The sequence below is a fragment of the Heliangelus exortis genome, chromosome 1 (genome assembly GCF_036169615.1).
Source record: "Heliangelus exortis chromosome 1, bHelExo1.hap1, whole genome shotgun sequence".
NCBI classification, from domain to species: Eukaryota; Metazoa; Chordata; class Aves; order Apodiformes; family Trochilidae; genus Heliangelus; species Heliangelus exortis.
This window is the reverse complement of record NC_092422.1, coordinates 72,143,170-72,162,599: the sequence shown is the minus strand read 5'-3', so window position 1 is coordinate 72,162,599 and position 19,430 is coordinate 72,143,170. Positions and strand designations below refer to the sequence as shown.

Genomic DNA, 19,430 nt, shown 5'->3' with positions numbered 1-19,430 from the left:
GCATCCCAAGCAGGTGCTTATGAGTAATGGCATTAAAATGGCTCTTCTGAGCTGCAGGTATTTAATTACTGAACAGCTGCAGAAGGAGCACTAAGGAACCCCCCACCAGAGCAGTAGGTCACACTCATTTGTGATACTGGCAAGCTAATGCACTACTTAGATCCAGGTGAAGAGAGAGCTGGCTCACATGAGACCCTTCTCACCATCTCTGGGATGCCCCTTTCTATTGTTTTTCTTTTGTGTGTGTTGGTTGGTTGGTTGGTTGTGATGTTTGGTTTTTTTAATTATATTTTTTTATTAGAACCTTTATTCTGAGCATTACCCGAGACTTATGCTTTCTTCCAAAAAAATACTGAGAAATCAGCAAAATGGTTCTTAAAAAATTCTTTTCTTAATGGTTGTTTGATACAAAAGCATGATCCCTCTTTTTTTGCTGGTTTTGTTTGCTTGGCTTTTGTTTTGTGTATTTTTTTTTTCTTCCTGAGAGGTAACTGGAGACCTAAAAAAACAGAAGAAAAAAATAAAAAGATAAACACTCCACACATTCGTATTAACATATATTAATATGTATTTTTAGAATTGGACTTGCCAAATCCAACCTCTCTGTAAGAACATATGTCAGCAGCCCAGTTTCAAGGCACTCTTTATCACCAAGCAAGGTTCGAAAGTCTCAGAAGGGGTTTTATCACTGGAACATAATGGGTTTTCCCCCCTTAGGTTTTGCTGCTATTGCAGATTCTCTGTGTTCTACAGGAAGACGTAAAACCCAGTGAAAACTTCAGCTTTTTGGACCACTTAGGTCTGCCTCTGTCTCCTCCCTCAGGTTTTTTCCTCCTTCCTGACCAGCCTCAAGCTCTCAGGCTGGTCTCTGGTCCTACCTCAGCTCTGCAGGCAGGGACACAGTCTGGTACCACTCCTGCTTCTCATGTACCTGTTCTTGCAGGAGTCACAAGAGACTCTCAGCAGAAACTGATACAAAACTGTTTATATTCTCATGGAAAAATGTGTGCAGTAAATTGGACATATGGGGGAACACGGGTAGGGGAAGAAAAGCTACCCTGAGCAAGGAGAAGGACTTTTCAGGTCCCTTTCAGAGCACCACCTGTGGCTACAGCTCTTGGGCAGGAACATGTGATGGCCAAGCAGATTTGTGATGCTCAGGAGAGTGTCTGAGTTCTGCTTGTGTTAAGAGGCATAAAAATTAGTCTTCACTTTCCTTGCTGACAGATGTGAGCTATGTGGACCTTATTTTTTACAAATAATATGCAACTTACAAAGCTTAGATTTTGACCTGTATGCAACATTACGATATTCTGCCACCCTTAGTAGCACCTATGGAAACAAGTGACTGTAAAGAGCTAATGGGTTAATTTCTAACTGGATAACCTCAGAAGTGTAGTCTAGGCAGAGATTTCAAACTGGCAGTTAAGCAGTTCAAAAGTGCACTATATTGTTTTGGTCTAATTAACACAACATGGTGATAAGACATTAAAGAAGAATGACAACACTATACATTGATAACAGGGAACATTAATGCCTGCAGACACGGTCTACATTGTAAAAAGCTGAAAAAAAGAGCTTATTATGTTAGATAGGTCAATGTGATTTGACCTAGTTTTGCTTTGCTGCCTGGAAATTATGTCAGTATTCGTTATGTCATCTCCTTGGATGAGCAATTTAACATCCTTTTTGCATTTCGGTGTTGTCCTAATATTTTATATGTATTTATGTACTCTCTAAATGGATCCTTCAGGCTAATTCTAGAGACCTGGGAAAAACTGATTCAAAACCTCCTGAAACTGGCTTTCCTTTTATTTTTTTTTCTCTGTGAAACAAAAAGGAGTGAATTTAGTCACAGAAAAATTATAGCTATAATTCTGAAAAGTATCTCATCCCTTTTGCATGTAAAACTCATTAAAGTTAATGAATAAAGAATGACTGTACTAGCTTACCTAGCCATGTACACCTTTCCCAGGAAGGTTTTGCATTGCTAGAAAACAGCATTTTTAACTGTACCTGGATGTATATGTAAAATAGGGTGAATTAAAAGAATCATGCTTTCCTTGTGAAATGTATTAAGTCATCAGTATTTATCTTGGAAAAATTGAGCTGTTTTTTTTTTAGTCTTCAACAAAATCGAAAGGACTTTCCTTCATGCTGATGTTTATGCTGGTTTTTTTTTTTTTCTCTCCTACCATCTGGAATTGTAAGGCAATACATTTTGGTTGCCAGGACTCAAATTGTGGTACATCAGGGAACAACTAGAGGATTAAATGCACTGTTCTTTGCTCTAATGGAAAAATAATCTGTTGCTGTTACACCTAATTATAGTATTTTGTTAAGTGCTAGCAAAGGAAAGCTCTGTCTCTTCCTTAGCATTACCTATCTGTCTACAGCTGTGCCCCTTTACTGGTGTGTAAGGCATGTAGGGTATTGCAACCCTCTATCTTTTGCTTCTTAGATTTCCTCAATCCTAAGGGGCAGATCTGAAAACTGATTTTGCTTTTTCTGAAGTCAGTTCCAATGCGTAGGTGAGATAGAATCCTCCTTCAAAATACTGTGAGTCCTCCTTCAAAATACTGCGTTCATGTGTTTATCCAAGAAGTATGCCTGGGAGTAAATTCACACTTGTGAAGAATGCTAAACAGACCACAGTGACATTGTGACAGCAGAACCAGTCTTTATCCTTTTTTTTGCTTTTTTTTTTTTTTTTAATTAGAAATTTGTTTTCGAGTTTCAGAGCTTCAGCATGTGCTTGTTTCTTGCAGTGTTGAAATATTTTAATGAGGGAAGAGGTGTACAAGTTCCTCAACATTTCTTCATAAATACATCTACAAAAGATCCTACTTAGATTTTTCAGCTCAAGTAAAATTTAAAATTGTAACAGCTGTACTTTGGATGCAAATGCTTTTATGTCCCTTGTTAACCAGCTTAATTGGAACAAAAGCCTGATAAGAATGAGTGTTCAGAGGTGCCTCTTCTGTGCTATAACATTTACCCTTGATCCCTAATTAAGCCTCCTTACTGAAGGTTAAAAAATCCTCCCATAACATACCTCTCCTTATCCTGACTGCATAAGAAACTGTCATGGAGGAAGTCTGCTATTGCCTTCCATACTCCACCCTTTCAAGCAAACAGAAGTGTAAGCTACTTATGAAAGTTTAGCAATGACTAGAAATAAATATCAGATATCCCCAGAGCAGTAGAAGCCTCATGCTTGAGGAAGAAGATGGTTGTGGACTGACACGAAAGCCAGCAGGAATGTGCGTGGGTATAGGGATTCATAGAGTTCTCTTTGGACTCTGATGATTACCTGTTCCAACCTTCTCTTCAACACAGATCACTAAAGTAACTTAATCAAATCTGGAGCATTTCCAGCACACAAGAATCCACCACTTCCCTGGCAGCCTCTGCCCATCTCCAGCTGCTCTCATGGGGGAGAATCATTTCTTTCTTGTGTCCAGCCAGAATTTCCCTTGAAGCAGCTCACGCTGACTGCCTCTTGTCCTGTCAGCGAGCATCCTTGTGAAGAGAACAATTCCTTTTCTTCTATAATTAACTTCTTAGATATTTAAATTGTGATTAGATCCCCCTTAAGCCTTCTGTTTTCCAGGCAGAACAAACAGGGTTCCTTCAATAATTCTTCATACATGAAGTTCATCAGCCCCCTGATAATTCTGGGAGCCTCTGCTGGATTCTTCTCAAGTTCTTCAACTGAGGGGACCAAAAATGGCCACAGTATTCCAGGTGTGGCCTAATAAGTGTCAAGGAGCCTGAAACAGCCATATTCCTTGATTTACTGACTGTAGTCTTGCTAGTGCAGTCTAGGAGACAGCTGGCCACCCTCTCTGTCAGGGCACACCACTGGCTCCCTTTCAGCTCACTGCCTGACACCATTCCCCTGGGTCCCTTTCAGCAGAGCTTCTCCTAAGCTCATCAATCCCCAGGTTGTGCTGCTGCTTGGAGTACTTCTTTCAAGGTGCAGGACATCACATTTATCTCTGTTAGAGCTCAAAAGCTCATGTCTGAATTGTGAAAGTTACTTTACAGTCTCCAAGAGAGGCTCACTGGCCAACATAACAAAAAAAAAACAACTAAACAAAAAAAACCAATAAAACCCCCAAAAAACCAAAAACCACCCTCCAAAAAAAACCAAGCACCAAAACCCCAAATAAATAAATAAAAAAAAAACCCCACAAAACCAAACTAAAACAAAACAAACAACCAAACAAAAAACAAGCAAATAAAAAACCCTCCACCAGCCAACCCCCCAAAAAAAACCCCAGAAAACTGAAACCTTTTCTCCTTTAGCTTGGTCTTAATGCATGATTGGCAACAAAGGGCTTTAGTTGTTTCTCATGCATCATCTGTCTTTATGGACCAGAAATCCTGAGGTATTAGATCATGGATCTTGTCTCATTTATCTGTGTCCATGATTTTTTTTTTCTATTGTCTGTTTCTATGAACCTATACCTGTAAATATTGTAGAGGAGTTAGCTTTAGGAAGGCAGACCGTGTTGTTGTGGTCTAGAAAATCTGGAAACTGTTACTGAAGGAAAGAGGTTTCTGTAGAAGTGCACTTTATTTCCCTGTTTAAATTGAGCTGATGGGGTAGATACGGCCCAAGAGAACCAACAATGAACGCTGATGATTTTTCCCGTAGGGTTCCCTTGAGTTTTCAGACTAATTCCAGTACATTCTCCTAGTCCTGCAATTTTTTACCTCTTTGGATCAAGCCTTGCTGCCCCAGCCCTGTTGCTGCTCTAGGATTTTTATTACAGATGCCTCACTTCCCTGTCCCCAGTTTTTTGGCTTTCATCTTTAACCTCCTACTCCTTTCTCAGACATCTGGACAACACTAGAGCTCACAGGAGCTGTAGGGAAAGCCCAAAGGGAGGAAAAGGGTCTTGAAGAAAGGGGAAATGTCACCTTAATCCCTCTCCTTTTTGAATGTGTTTTTAACCTCATCAGGAAGGTAGATTTTGCCAACCAGGGGCTCTTGTGCAGATCAGTGTGCAGCTAGAAATTTGAGCACGACAAAGAGGAAAACTGGTAGCAATCTTTTTGTCTTCCCTTCCTTTTATTGTTGAACTGGAATTGAACAAGAAAATTTTGCTTGAAAATATTTCTGAGTGTTGCAAAACATCTTTTTTTCTGATGTTTGTGCTACGCTGGAAGATAACTACATGGATTTGCCTTTTGAAGGTACTTGGGAAGAGGTAAAGAAAGGGCAGCTCTGGCTGTGTGTTACCCCTACATTACAACAGCTCTTTTTTTCTTTTTTCTTTTTTTTTTCTATTTGTTTTGTTTTGGGGTTTTTTTGACAGCAGTACATTTTAAAATACCAGGGTGCATTCCTGAGACTAGACTGGTTTACTCAGAAAATGCAGAAGACAGGGACAGAGAGAGGCCCGGAGGGAAAACAACTATGTGGGAGTCAAGACCAGGAGGAGGAAAGGACAAGGACCAGGAAAGATTACCAAGCTTTCTTATAGTTGTGTTACAAAAGTTAAGGAAGGAATCTTTATACAGAAATCATGAATGAAGCTTGCTTGCAAGTGTTGAGGATGGAAATAGGACTTTTCAGTGCTGTGGAATCAGGTGTTGCTTTGGCAAACACAGATGCAAAAAAGAGGAATAGTCCATGAACTTCAAGAACTTGGAGGCAAAGAGAAGAAGGGCACTAGACAGAAAGGTAAGGAAGATAAAGACCTCTGAAGGCATGCAAAGGGGATTATACACAACAGCTGCTGCAATTTCCCATTCTTTTCTCCTTTAAACTGTGATCTATCCCTTCTTGGAAGAACTATTCCTGAAGGTACCTGTCCTTTATAGACCCCTCTGCTTTGCAGTGTAAAAGTCTAATGGGATGATCAAGGGAGTATTTTATAAATCCTCTGGAAAACCATTTTCCTTGCAAGCTTTTCTTTCAAATGGCTATTGAAAGCCAGTGCAGTATTCTGGGTTGTTAGGTTTTTAACATCTTTAAACGTAGCTAAAAATATAAGTTTTCTGATCTAACTGCACAGTTTTTGGCTTTTTCAATCTTGAGGTCATTACCTAGTAGGTCTAAATAGATGTTTTCTACCAGGCACTGAAAATTTGCACACACCTTGTTAGAAGGCTACATAAACTGATAAAAAGTCACATGTACCAATTAACTCTATGCATCTTCGTTTCTGGAGTTTGTAAGCCAGACTTATGGAGCAACATTGGTGTAAAAAATTCTACATTGCTGTTAAAAAGGGCTTCATTCCAATTAGAAGACCATTACCCCTGGTGTTCTTGTAGATCTTCCACTGTATGAAATGAGACTCATCCTGCACAAGTGACAATCTGCCTGGACGTAAAAACAAGTCCAGGTTGCATTATTTTGCAGAAGTCTTGCTTTCCAAAGCCAAAGTTTGTTCCACACAATGTCATGACTGCACTTATGTGGGAATACCTTTTATGATAAAGACATTTGATGTTGTGATACATTATCTCAGTAAAAAGTAAGATGAAAGATGTGGCACTAGTTAGAGGCTTATACAGCATGGACAGATACTGTAGGATGTTGTTCTTTGGGCCAGGCATAAGTCCAGCATTTAGATTTGAAAGGTCACTGACTTAATTATTTTTCCCAACGTTGGGCTGTTTCATTTGAAAGTGCTGCTGAAAAGCTGTTTATTAGAGATTTTAAAAGTACATTTTAATGTGCTTTGCTGGGCAGATACTCACTAAGTGGTATTAAGATGGTAAATGCACTGTATCAAATCAAGCGACCTTGAGGATTTAGTAGTATTTACAACAGAGGTTTGTTTACTTACTCTTTTCTATTTCTTGTGTCAGGTGAAAAGGTTATACATGTCTTCAGGTGATAATGGACAAATTATTTAATTTAATTGGGGTGGTTTTGCTCCAAATCAGAAGGTCAAGACTCTTTCCCTAGTGTGTGGGAACGAATGATACTCAAGAGTGATTAACACTCGGAGGAAATTTCTCAGAGTTTATTTTGGCTGGTCTACAGTTAACTCCCTTGGCTAATGGTGTGTCTGACTCCATGTCAATCACCATTTGGAGAGCTTAATTCTGAACAGAAGTTATTGGTCACATATGTTGGCCTGTCGATTCTTGTTTTGGAAACGGGGTGCAAAAATGGCACATGGGTAAATTGTAGCGTTTCGGGGGTTTTGTTTCTATTTTGTTGGTGTTGAAAGACTTCAATTTTTATAAAAAGGAAATACGGTGAAATCTTGGTGGAAGTCTTCTTATGTGAAGTAGGAGACTCTCCATGCCACACAGCTTCGTTTTGAAGGCAAGGGAAGTTTGAGAGAGGGGTTGGCAATAACTCAACAGATTTCCCTTGGCTGTTGCCACTTCTGGCTCGGCTGACAAATGGGTGCCATATGAGGAGTCTCTAATGTTATTAGAGATTGTATATGGATAAAAGTTATGACCTGACATCATACCTTTCGTTCTTGTTGATAATCACTGTTGGCTAGGCTTGTTTCTGTAAAGAACTGGAGGAGAGGCTGCTTTTTGTGTCAGCAGACCATTAGCTGATATGGGGTGAAGGGCAGCTATGACATTTTGGTGTACTGCTGCCAAGAGAGTCTCAAGTACCACAAATCCAAGGAGCTGAAACAAACTGTTAATCAGGAAGAGGAGCTGGGCAATGACCTACCAGAGAGCTTTTGGAGAATTTTGTCATGCCTTGGTCTTATCTGAAAAGGGATTGAAAGATGTTTTGAAGTTTACTTGAAGTTTTATTCACAAAAACTAAGAACTTGTGATATTGTTAATTTAAGAAGGCACTGGAGACAGCTTCTTACCATGGGGTTGAAATGTACTGTGTCTTTATGGAATATGCTTCTTTTGAAATGATACTCTCTTCCCTAGCAATACCCAATATTTCTGTTTTCCATCAAAGGAGGAAGTGAATAACTCAGATTTAAAAAAAAAAAAATTTCCTTGTGAAATTTTGTGTCAGGCCAGATAATATGAAAGAATCATTATAAAACATAAAATTGAAAACTTTTTAATTTTATTAAAAGTAAAATGAGTTTCATTGTTGAAAAGCAAATCTCCAGTAATTAAAAGTGCCTAATCTGATAGGTTCTGCTGACCTCAGAAATAACAGAACTGTTCTTTTTTATAGCCACAGGATTACTATTCTATTTTAGCTACTCTGAAAAATTTATAATGTGGATTAACATCCTTAGACAAGCCTATAGTGAGGATCTTGCTAGCTACCTTAAGGTAAACATTTCAGGTACCTTTGTTTATTCATAGGCTTTTATAACAAGATAATTAGCCTGTTTATATTTTACTTCTTCCCTTATCCCATGTCTATGCAGACAGACATGCACATACCTTTCTAAGAAGTGAAGAAAAAAGGCTTTAAAAGTTTCATGAAGCATTAACAGCAGACTATGTTCAAATATCATTCAGTGTTTGCCCTGAGGCAACAACAAGGGACCAATTCCAACCTGGAATGCAATTGCTTAAATATTCCAGCAATGATGTTCCAGTAGTTCAGAAAAGTACAAAGAACACCTATTCTCCAAATCCTCATTATACAAATAATGAAATGAGTCATAGTACCTCATAAAATATTTAAAGGAGATGGTATAAAAGATCAAATGCCATAAAAACCTCTAGAATGACTCAGAATGAGGGAGATAAATTACTACTGTCCTTGTGCTATTAGGAAATTCTTTTGGGGCAAATTGCAAATAATATGAGGAGGTGGACTACGCTTATCCCAAGAATGGTAGCTCCACAAAATACACTCTAAATCCCCAAGTCTGTCCTGGGGAATGATGCATTATGGATTTAACTCTGAGCGTGTAAAGTGCGATGATCGCATTTTCCAAATATTCAGAACATTTCATTTCAGTGAATGAAGTAATTCACAGATGTTTTATTATGCCCAAATTTGGCTGTGGTTTAAAGCATCATGTTCAAGGTTTGGTGTGTGACTGTATGGTTAATACTTTGCCTGTTTATCTTTTAAATGCAAGTATGCTGAGACAGGAAGCTTGGACTGGGTCAGTGAGTGGTTCTGTTACAATTTCATGTCTCTATGTGTCCATACTGCATCTGAAGAGTTACTTATTCATGTTGTTTTGGTGGTGACCCCAAGATAACAACATAGACATAGGTATGAAGTTCCTCATAGACATAGACCCCCAGTTCTGCTTTCAGATCAGCCACTATAAATCCCATGTATAGTGACCCCTGCTGACCTCATGAAGTTCAACAAGGCCAAATGCAACGTCCTACACTTGGGTAAGGGCAGTCCCAAGAACAAATATAGGTTGGGTAGAGACTGGATCGAGAACAGCCTTGAGGACAAGGGCTTGGGGCAATTAGTGATGAAAAGCTCAACATGAGCAAGCAGTGTGTGCTTGTAGCCAAGAAACCCATCTGAATCCTTGGCTACATTGAAAGAAGCACAGCCAGCAGGTCAAGGGAGGTGATTCTACCCCTCTACTCTGCTCTGGTGAGACCCCACCTGGAGTCCTGTGTCCAGTTCTGGAGTACTCAGCACAGGAAGGGCATGGAGCTGTTGGAGTGAGTCCAGATGAGGGCCACAAAGATGATCAGAGGGCTGGAGCAGCTCTCCTTCAAGGACAGTCTGAGAGAGTTGGGGTTGTTCAGCCTGGAGAGGAGAAGGCTCCAAGGAGACTTTATGGCAGCCTTTCAGTACCTGAAGGGGCCTACAGGAAAGCTGGGAAGGGACTTTTTACAAGGGCATGTAGTGATAGGACATGGGATAATGATTTTAAACTGGAAGAAGGGAGATTTAAGTTAGACATCAGGAAGATATTTTTCACTATGAGGGTGGTGAGACACTGGCACAGGTTGCCCAGGGAAGCTGTGGCTGCCCCCTCCCTGGCAGTGTTCAAGGCCAGGCTGGATGGGGTTTTGAGCAACCTGGTCCAGAGAGAGGTGTCCCTGACCACAGCAGGGAGGTTGGAATTAGATAATCTTAAAGGTCCCTTCCAGGTGATCTGAGATCTGATTCTGTGATCCCCTGGTGACCTCAGGAGAAAAACACAGGTTATATGAGTTTATGCTGGTAACTCTCTAGTACCTGTCTGTACTTCCATCCAAGTGCCCAGAAGCTCAGGGATGCCTTCTGGTAATCAGCTGGGAATCATCATGGAGGAGTTCAGCTGCAGCTGGAGAAACCACAGAAATTGCCCCAAACAATCTTAGAAACAGAAACGGGAATTCCAGTCTGAAAATTGGTGTGAAAAACACAGACTGAAAATTGTAAAAACCTGAGTGAGCACAAGTTCATCTACCTTAGTAAGTGGATTTTACATGGCTGGCTCTAAATCTGTGTCTTATTATTTAAACCAAGGAGTGGAGAAGATACATAAAAGACTACTTCCAGAATTAAACCTTTCCCAACAAAACCTTGCATAAATAATCTTTATCATCTGTGCATTCTTCAAACTATTTATGGGTTGACATCGTATGAGTTGAAGCATCCTGGTGTTACTTGGGATGTTCACTTTTACTTAAGAAAGAAAAGTGATGGGAAGCCTTTTAAGATATTGTGGTGAACTATTTTTTTTATTAAGCATAGGTGTGATCTAGGCAGAACAATGCAGAATAATGGAAATAATATGAAGCATTGCTGCTGTCTGAGAATTCAGCTTTAGTGAAAGAGTGATGTGTTGGTGTTTCAGCAGCATTCTAATGCAGCATGAGGGAGCAGGGTAGGGGAAAGGCATATCAAGATTTTTTTAAGAAAACAATAAGAAATCCATGCTAGCCTGAAATCCAATAGTACTTTTAGTTTTCAATGTTCTCCCCTCATACTTTTTAAAAAGATTAAAACAGAAGTGGGTTTTTTTAAGAATTTTTATTTAAAGAATTTATTCTTTTTATTTTTAAAAGAAATATTATTTATGGGAGAGAGCAAAAGTCTTTGCTGCCTACGAAAGACATACTTTTAAATACTGACTTAAACAGGAAATCTAAATGTGATCTTCTGTAGGTTTAAACAAAGCCATTTTATAAGCGTTTTCATGTAATTAAAGATTTGCAAGAGATTCAGTGAGCCATTTGAGGTGCATGAGAAAAGGTTGCCATCCAGAGGGAGCTTGACAGCCTTGAGGAGTGGGCCAATAGGAACCTAATGAAGTCAGGGCAGTGCTTGTATCAATATAAATTGGGTGATGAATGGACTGAGGACAGCTCTGTGGAGCAGGACTTGGGAATGCTGGTGAATGAAAAGCTCAACATGAGCTGACAATGTGGATTTGTAGCCCTGAAAGCCTACTATATATTGGGCTGCATCAAAAGAATGTTGGTATTTAAGTAAGCAAAAATGAAATTGCAGTCACACAGCCAAAGAGGGAGGTGATTCTACCCCTCTACTCTTCTCTTGAGGCCTCACCTGGAATACTGTGTCCAGCTCTGGAGTCCTCAGCACAGGAAAAACATGGAGCTGTTGGAGTGTGTCCAGAGGAGGGCCACAAAAATGGTCTAAGCAATGTCTTCTATGAAGACAGGCTGAGAGAGATGGGTTGTTATGCCTGAAGAAGCAAAGGCTCCAGGAAGACCTTATTTCAATACTTAAAGGGAGCTTATAAGAAAGATGGGGAGAAAAATTTTACCAGGGCCTGTAGTCACAGGAACAGGGACAAGTGACATTTTATTCCCGTACTGTCCTCATTCTAGCCAGAGCCTGAGGACTGGATACTCTCTAGCGGCTGAAAGTCATTATTAAGTGCTCATCTAGAGCTCATCATCTGGTTACTTCATCTGATCAAACATCACGTGAACCAGCATCAGTTAGCAATGTGAACTGAAATTTGATTAATGGAGTAGATTGGTAGATTGTTTAAAAATGTTCTGATCACCTCAACAAAAGCACTAGCAGGAAGACAATAAAGCAAGCACAGGAGCTTATGCTTTGCAAGTGCACAGATGTCCTTGAATTAGCATATGCATTGGAACTGCTCGTTTCCCTAATACTGTTTTCCAAACCAGGCTCATCCTGAGTGCTGATGTCAACAATGCAGGTACAGTTAATGAGCAAGTCACACTCAAACCACTCCTAAGTCACAATGGTTGTGATTATCCCTCAAGCGAGGAGGTTGTTATATATCAGAGAACTTAAGTATTCTGAGCACAGTAAAAATCATGAAGGGCAGACTTAGCAGGAGGAAGATGGTTTGGGGTCAGAGGAGTACCAATGCTAAACAGTGTTATAGTGCTAATCCTTTTAACCTCCTCTCTGAGCTTTGTTGCCAGGCCCCTATTGCAGGCTGATTATTCAGACTTCTCTCTGTCTTCCCAGGCATCCATTTCGAGCAGAGCTGCCTCTTTCCATAGTTATCTGGGACCCGAATGGCAAAAGGCAGCTAGTGTTTCTTCAAGGTGGCAGACAGCTTTTTACTGTTAAAACATTGTAATTTAACCAAAGGTACGGAATATCTGCTGGCCAAGCATATGAATGTCTTTTGGGAAGCTATACTGCTCAGAAGTATGGGAGTATTGTATCTGTGTTGCATTCTTTCTTATCTCTGCTAACCATGGAAGGATCTCTTCTATAGAAAAGCTCAGGAGTACATAAAGGCACCCTTGTTTCTTGGAGTTAGTGAAGCTATGAAACGCATGAACTTTACCCCTTGCCTCTACAAAAGGTCTGCCAGTTCTATGAATTTTAAATCCATGGGAATTTTTTGTTGCCCTCGGCTGTTGAGTTTCAATGGCTAAGTCTTTCTGAAGTGATGCTTGAATGCTGTTTTTCTTTATAGCCTCCAAAATGACACCTCATGCTTTTCTTGCATTCATAACACTGAGAAAAAGATCAACAAGTGTTCTCTGTTCAGATAACCATCATATATAATCTGGTCTGTTTGGCTCTTTGAATTGTTTGAATGTAGTGATTTAATGCCAATTCCAAGTACTAAAATGTGTTTAACAGTCTGTTGTTTTAAAATCTGGGGATAAAAAAGCTGATGTTATGATCCGTGAAGGAGCTGCACATACAAACTGGGCACAAGAAAACTGGAACTGTTTCCTGTGTAATGATCCATACATGGCAAAGATTGTAAGGAATGGCTGGCATCAAAGAGCTATCTGCAGTGATGGAGTCATTTTATGTTCCATTAAGGCCTTGTTGTTTTAGTACTTCAGCAAAGTTACGCTGCAGGAAAAAATGGATCTGGTTGCATAACTTTGGGAAGGAAGAAAATCAAATTTCAATGTGTTTGGCTATCATTTAGAGGAATTGCATCCAGCAAATTCTGATTTTTAGCAGAGTGTTTTGGAGATGAAAGGAGGGAAACTTCAACTTGGTAAAGAACTTGTTTCATACTTAGCACTGGAAATGTCAGTGCACATGTTGGCAGATGCAAACAGCACTTCTTTGGCTATGTGACTGCAATTTCATTTTTGCTTACTTAAGATGATGTGCAGACCAGCCTGTATTTCCAAGTAAAAGATCTGGTTTTAAAAGAGTACTGAACACCTACTCTAAAAAACTGGTCACAAGCTGGACATGAAAATATATACTCTTGTATACACTTTTGAAAATGTAAGCACAAAAAGGGAAAGGGAATGCAATCTGCTTTCAGTTTTCCCATCTGTATTAGAAACCAGTATCATAACAAAAAATATTCCAAGATATATGCAGGCTACTGCATCAGAAAACCAAAGACCCCAATTTGGAAGCTTAGATAGGTCTCACCTATCCATATTTTCTTGTACAGGGGGTACTGTGACTCATGTCAGACAATTTATCCATCGATTCCTCATTGAGAATCCAACCTTACTCTTATGTTAATTGTCAAACATCCTTTAAATACATCCAGTAAAACCCACCAATGAGCCTTGTGTCCAGATTGAAAGAGTATCTTCAAAGTGTGAAACTGGTGAAACAAAAGTGTGGTCAAACACCAGATTGGCAAAACGTGCAGGAACTCTCCCCTTTCTCTCCCCTTTGCTTCCTTCCAGGTTTCTATTGCAGCCACAGCAACATCTTCCCTCAGCCAAGGAAACAACAGGTTGGGCAATGCTGTGGTCACTGGCTGTGTAGGTGACCACAAGCAGCCTTTTCCTGCTGTAGATTGGAGAGACTTGATGTGAATTTGACCTCTGAACATTTAGCTTTCAACCTGCTAAAGGTGTGATGATTAACTCTCACTTGTGTCTCTCACTGTGTGGCTTTTCAGGCTCTGGTTTCATGCAGAAAAGGAGCTGGGCTCTTGTGGCAGTGCAGAAACCCCTATAACTCCAAGTCCAGGAAGCACATTGAAATATTTTGCTATTTTATGTCAAATGTAATAAAACAATAGCTTTTAAGTAATTTTTCTAACTCCCCTTTCTGACTTCTGTGCATGTAAGGGTTGTAATAATGAGGCTCCTGTTGGCCTAGAGTGCTTGCCCTGCTGTTCTGTGATGGGAAAAGGTGAATATCAGATTAATTCTCCCTGACAGCACTCTGCTAACCAAGTCACAAACCAGTTGTCCTGGAAAAGTCAGCCTTTTCCAGGTGCCATGTACCATCACACAATTCTGTTCTGCTCACTAAACAGCTGAGAGAGGCAGATGGGGAGCTAAAGGGAGGCTTGCTAATACTGACCATAAAAAGACTCCCTTCCCCCCTCTGTCTAAACTATGTCTTTTTAGTAAGTAATTTTTGGATATAAACAAACATCTGCTTCTGAAATAGGTAAAATGAAAGCAAGACTGTGGCCCTGATTCTTTAATATATAAAGTAACAAAATAAGAAGATATATGTGAGATTGTTTTAAAAGATTGTATTTTAAAAATGTTTGGTCCTAAGATCAAGCACTACTCAATGTACCAGAGATCTGTTCCAAACAAGCAATCCATCGTAAGAATTGGTATCCTTCATCTGGTACAATAGGGTGATATTTATCTTGAGACTAGACAGAGCAAATCTTCTTTCTAAGCCCTTGTGGCTCTTTGAGTACCAGCCTGACTCAAAGTAAAGAGAGATATTTATTGCAGAATCTCCTGTGGATGGTGAAATATTATGTTTCAAATGGTTTATAATATCTTCTCTATTCTCTATGTTATTTTAAATTCTGTTTTGCTTTGCATCTTAAAATATGATGGTAGGATTTTCCTGTTCCCAATGCAACATGAAGGTATGTGACATAGAGTGTTTTGTTTGAGTGTTTTGGGGGAGGGGTATTACAAAAATGCTGCTGAAAAATTAGCATCACTCACTGATTGAGGACTCAGATTTCATATGTCTGACTTTCACTGTTGGGTCCATTAGTGGTGGCATACACATGAATAATTCTGTTCATAATGTTGTCAGAAGCTTTTCCCTGTTACTTGTGTGGAAAACCTGAATAGCATAATTTACTTCATTGGCTTCTAGAAGTGAAAATCATTCTAGGAACTGTGGTTGCTCACTTAAATTTGAAATTTTTCACTGTGTCATTGAGTCATTTAAACAATCTCATGCTTTTTCCTTGTATGAGTGTGAATGTATTGAGTTTTCCACACAAATTATAGAGGTAACACCTAAAGAAGGGCTGATAATGAATACCATGTTGCATGGTGTTACATGGTAACATAATTCTAAACAATCTTGACCACAGCTTTATTGCATACAAAGGGTCAGCCCACCTTTTACCTAAAGACAATTACAAACCTCAGTTTCACTTGTTATTAAAGCACTCAGAAAGACGAAGATTCACAGAATCATGTTTAATACAGAAAATGCAAATTCTTATAACTTCATAACCCCAAGTGCAAAAAGCCAATGCAAAGCCACAGATCTTAGTAATACATGTTGGATTGCTTTGAGTACTAGCACCTCAACATTTCAAAATAATTTACAGTAAAACAAGCGGTAAATGTAGCAGTTTCTCTTCTAAAGGCTCTCCATCCTCAGCAGGTGTGATACAAACCCAGCATGAATGCACAGCAAAATGAAGTATTAACTTTCTTTTCTTCCTAAGTGTTCAAAACGTTTTGCTCCTGTGGGATATAATGTAAGTGATTCTAGATGCTTAGTCCACAGAATCCTATTCACCTTTGAAAAGCCTAGGTTGTAATCTGATTTAGGTGACAAGTGAAAGAGCTCAGTGGTCTCAGTTTAGTTCCTTATTTATGAAACCACCTTCAGACACTTTCCACGGTGTTGAGCATGGCAATAGCAGACCCATTTTGAGGCACACTGGCTCAGTTGCAGTGCAGGAGACATGGAGGATAAACTTGGCTTTTAAAAAAATCCAACCAATTGATTTCCATTGAACAGCACAAATTACTGAAATTTTGCAATGTTGAACTCTCACCACTGGATGGGATACCTTTATTTTCAGAGATGATAGACTATTATGTATTACAAATGGCACAGCTTTTGGCACTTCTGGAAAGGAAATCCTCAGGAGAAGGAACAGGAACTGCATTATGGTAAAAGGGATTTACACTGTTTTATTCAAGGTATCAGTATAGCAGAATCTGACCAGACGTACATTGTTAGGTGGCCACCAAGTCAGACACTGTACTAGGTTAAAGAGATGCTGACTCTGATCTACATCTTCAGCCATCTGTTTACATCTGTTCCATCCTGAAGTTGTAATAGACATGATAAGGTAGTGCAAAACCCTGCAATAATAAATAATATTAAATCGATTAATAAAATAAGTTTATACTGGTATAAATTAAAATTTGGCTTTAAGTAATAAGGTCATCAAAAGAAAAATTTCTTTATGAAAAGGATGTTTCTCATCCTGCATTATTAAATTCTGAAAAGAAAGGTCTATTGTAGTTTCTATAAAACACCATGCCAGTTAATTCCATTTCTGTAATGAAGTATGGATGAAAAACTCAACCATCAGTAAAAGTTTTTGTGAGATATAGAGTAGACATAGAAGAGGTCCAGAGTTTAGCACTTCAGGGGGCTAATGTGTGTTAAAGCTACTTCTCGAATGGGCCATAGCTTAATCCTTGTGCTGGCAGTCAAGATAGTGATTAAAAATCACCCATCCAGGGCATTGCTTCTGGTTGTTGGTGTGCTGGGTTGTGGTGGTGGAGTTAAGTGGGTGGAGAAGAGGAGGTTTTATGTTTGTGTGGCTGATGATTGAGCAGCTGAATTTCAAAAAGAGGGAGGGGAAGAGAGAGAAAAACTTGGCTGGCCCCAAGAGGGAGAAAAGAAAGAGAACAAAGCTTCCTTCAGTAAACTCAGCCAGTCATATAATCATAATTTCTGAGTTTCTTCGAAGAGAGCTACCCCACTGCCACTGCTCTAAAGAGGAAACAAGATCGTGAAATCAAAAGACAACATTTTGGGGAAAAAAAGAAAAGAAAATAAAAAGTAGCTTGTAAATAAGGCAGGATCTATGCTGAAACAACCTTAGCAGTGATAGCAAGGCTCCTGGTGAACCACTTGGTGGACTTTTGCATCTGTCTTCTCAGATGCTGAGTTCCTGTCATTTTTAAAGTAGGTGCTTTTTTGTCAAAGGGGCTTAGCATTGGTGACAGAATAACGTATTCTCTAATGTGAATAGGAGGAAAAAAATACCTTCCCTCATCTTTCCTGCTGGTAATTCTAAAATGTAGATAATATCTCCATATTGCTTGCATGCTTGTTTTGTAGTCTGTTGTGGGTTTTTTTAAATCCAATTACTACTAAATGACTTTCAAAAATCAATGTGGAGAAAGCACATTTGTTTTCTGGTTAACTAAAACAAATGAAGATTTGCCAAGGATAGCATTGAATCTTCTTTCAGCATTAAACATTTAAATAAGTGATGGCTGTGCTGCTGCCTTTTAAATTCACATGTGGCTGATAAAATATTTCATCTCTCAGGCTTTCTTGCACATCTCATCCATACTAATGGGAGGAAAATGTGTTGGGTTTTGATCTTTTGCAAAGAATAGGTCATTGACTGCCTGGTACACTCAGCTCCTCAGAGAGGGTAACATATTGCTGATGGCTTTAGGCCGATAGATTTACTTCAGATTAGCTGAAACACGTGGAGTCCTTAAGGACCATACATTTTTAACAGAAAAAAGCAGCAGCATACCATAACTTTCTTTCCTCTGCCCTTTAGATTAAATTCCTTCCCAAAAAGGGAGAAGAATTAATATCTTGCAAAGTTGAAAGCCTAATTTGGCAACAAAGATTGTTCAGAATACAGTATACGGTTGAATTTAGGAATACCAATAAGAAAAAACAAGTCCTATCGGTTCTATTTCTCCCAGATTCACTTTTTTTGTTTGGTTTGGTTTCTTTTTAATTTTTTTTTTCATTTGGTATTACTGCCTGAGAAATACGCTGTATAACAGCTGCAGGGTATTCTACACATTTATGACTACTAATGTTGACAGTTTACACAGGGTCTTTGTCAGAATAACATTTCAGAATATGGTCTTCCTTCCCCTTTAGGAATACTGTTGTTTAATTGCTAAATTATAGGCACCTCAAGATGAGCTGGAAGATCTGTTAGGCTCTGCTGCTACCACTTTATCTTTCATATCCTGCTTCTCTGTTTTGGACAGGAGACCTGCCATTCTTCTTGCCAGAGTCCTTGTTTTTTAGAGGTGAGGAAGGAAAGCACCCCAGAAAATATCATACAATCAGTGTTTTTAAAAATAAGGGATCCATATGTGGCCTTTCATATGTATGTTGCTGACTGAGTTGAAAGACAAATGAAAAGGTATTGGCTTCTATGAGGGTTTTTTTGAGACTTGGTTCTTAGAAGCTGGAAATGAGAGCTCAGGTTGACTTTAATCAGTATTTTAGACAGTGTTCAAAACTGGGATAGGTAAGCTACTTAAAATGAACTTAATTTCTTGCCTTAGCTTGTGTGAGTATTTTTATATCATTAAGATGGGAGGTCCCCTCACCACTGCATCTGAGCATCTTCCAAGTGAATTTGCAAGGTTAGTGAAAAGGGGGAACATGCAGTGGAACAAGCTCTGCATGGATCTTTGTGGCTGAAGTAAGTCCAACCTTTGTGAAAGTCTTGAAAGAATGCTTGGTCTTCTATTTGTGATGGCAATCCAGGAACCTGAAAAAGCTTTGACTGAAGTGATAACAGGATCTCAGCTGTCTTTTCAGTGTGTGTTATACACCTCTCTCTCTTCCAGAGAGGACTGGTTTAGCTGTCTGAAGGTCAGGAACTCAGGACATCCTGGCTTTCTGTGCATTCACAGTGGGAGAGATGGTTACTTACAAAGGGGCATTCATGCTATCTCTTTTGGGCATCTATCTCCTGGGGTGCCCAAGTCACTCCATTTTCTAGGCAAAACCTAAAAAGCTGTCTAAAATTTTTTCTACCTTTCCAATGGCTAAGGTTTAAGTTTTGTGCTCAGTCATATCTAGAGGGACTTACCTATCAACCCTTTGACACAAGAAACCTAACTTTCTAATATATATCTCCCATCTGCCTCTTTGCCCCATTTGCCCTTTCTCACACCTGTTTCTTGACAGT

At 39.3% G+C, this 19,430-nt stretch overlaps 1 protein-coding gene across 4 annotated transcripts in view; it reads left to right on the top strand.

Moving 5' to 3' along the window:
• Positions 1 to 19,430, top strand: part of MID1 (midline 1) — a 250,762-nt gene that overhangs the window by 110,342 nt on the left and 120,990 nt on the right. The gene's annotated exons all lie outside the window — the stretch shown is intronic.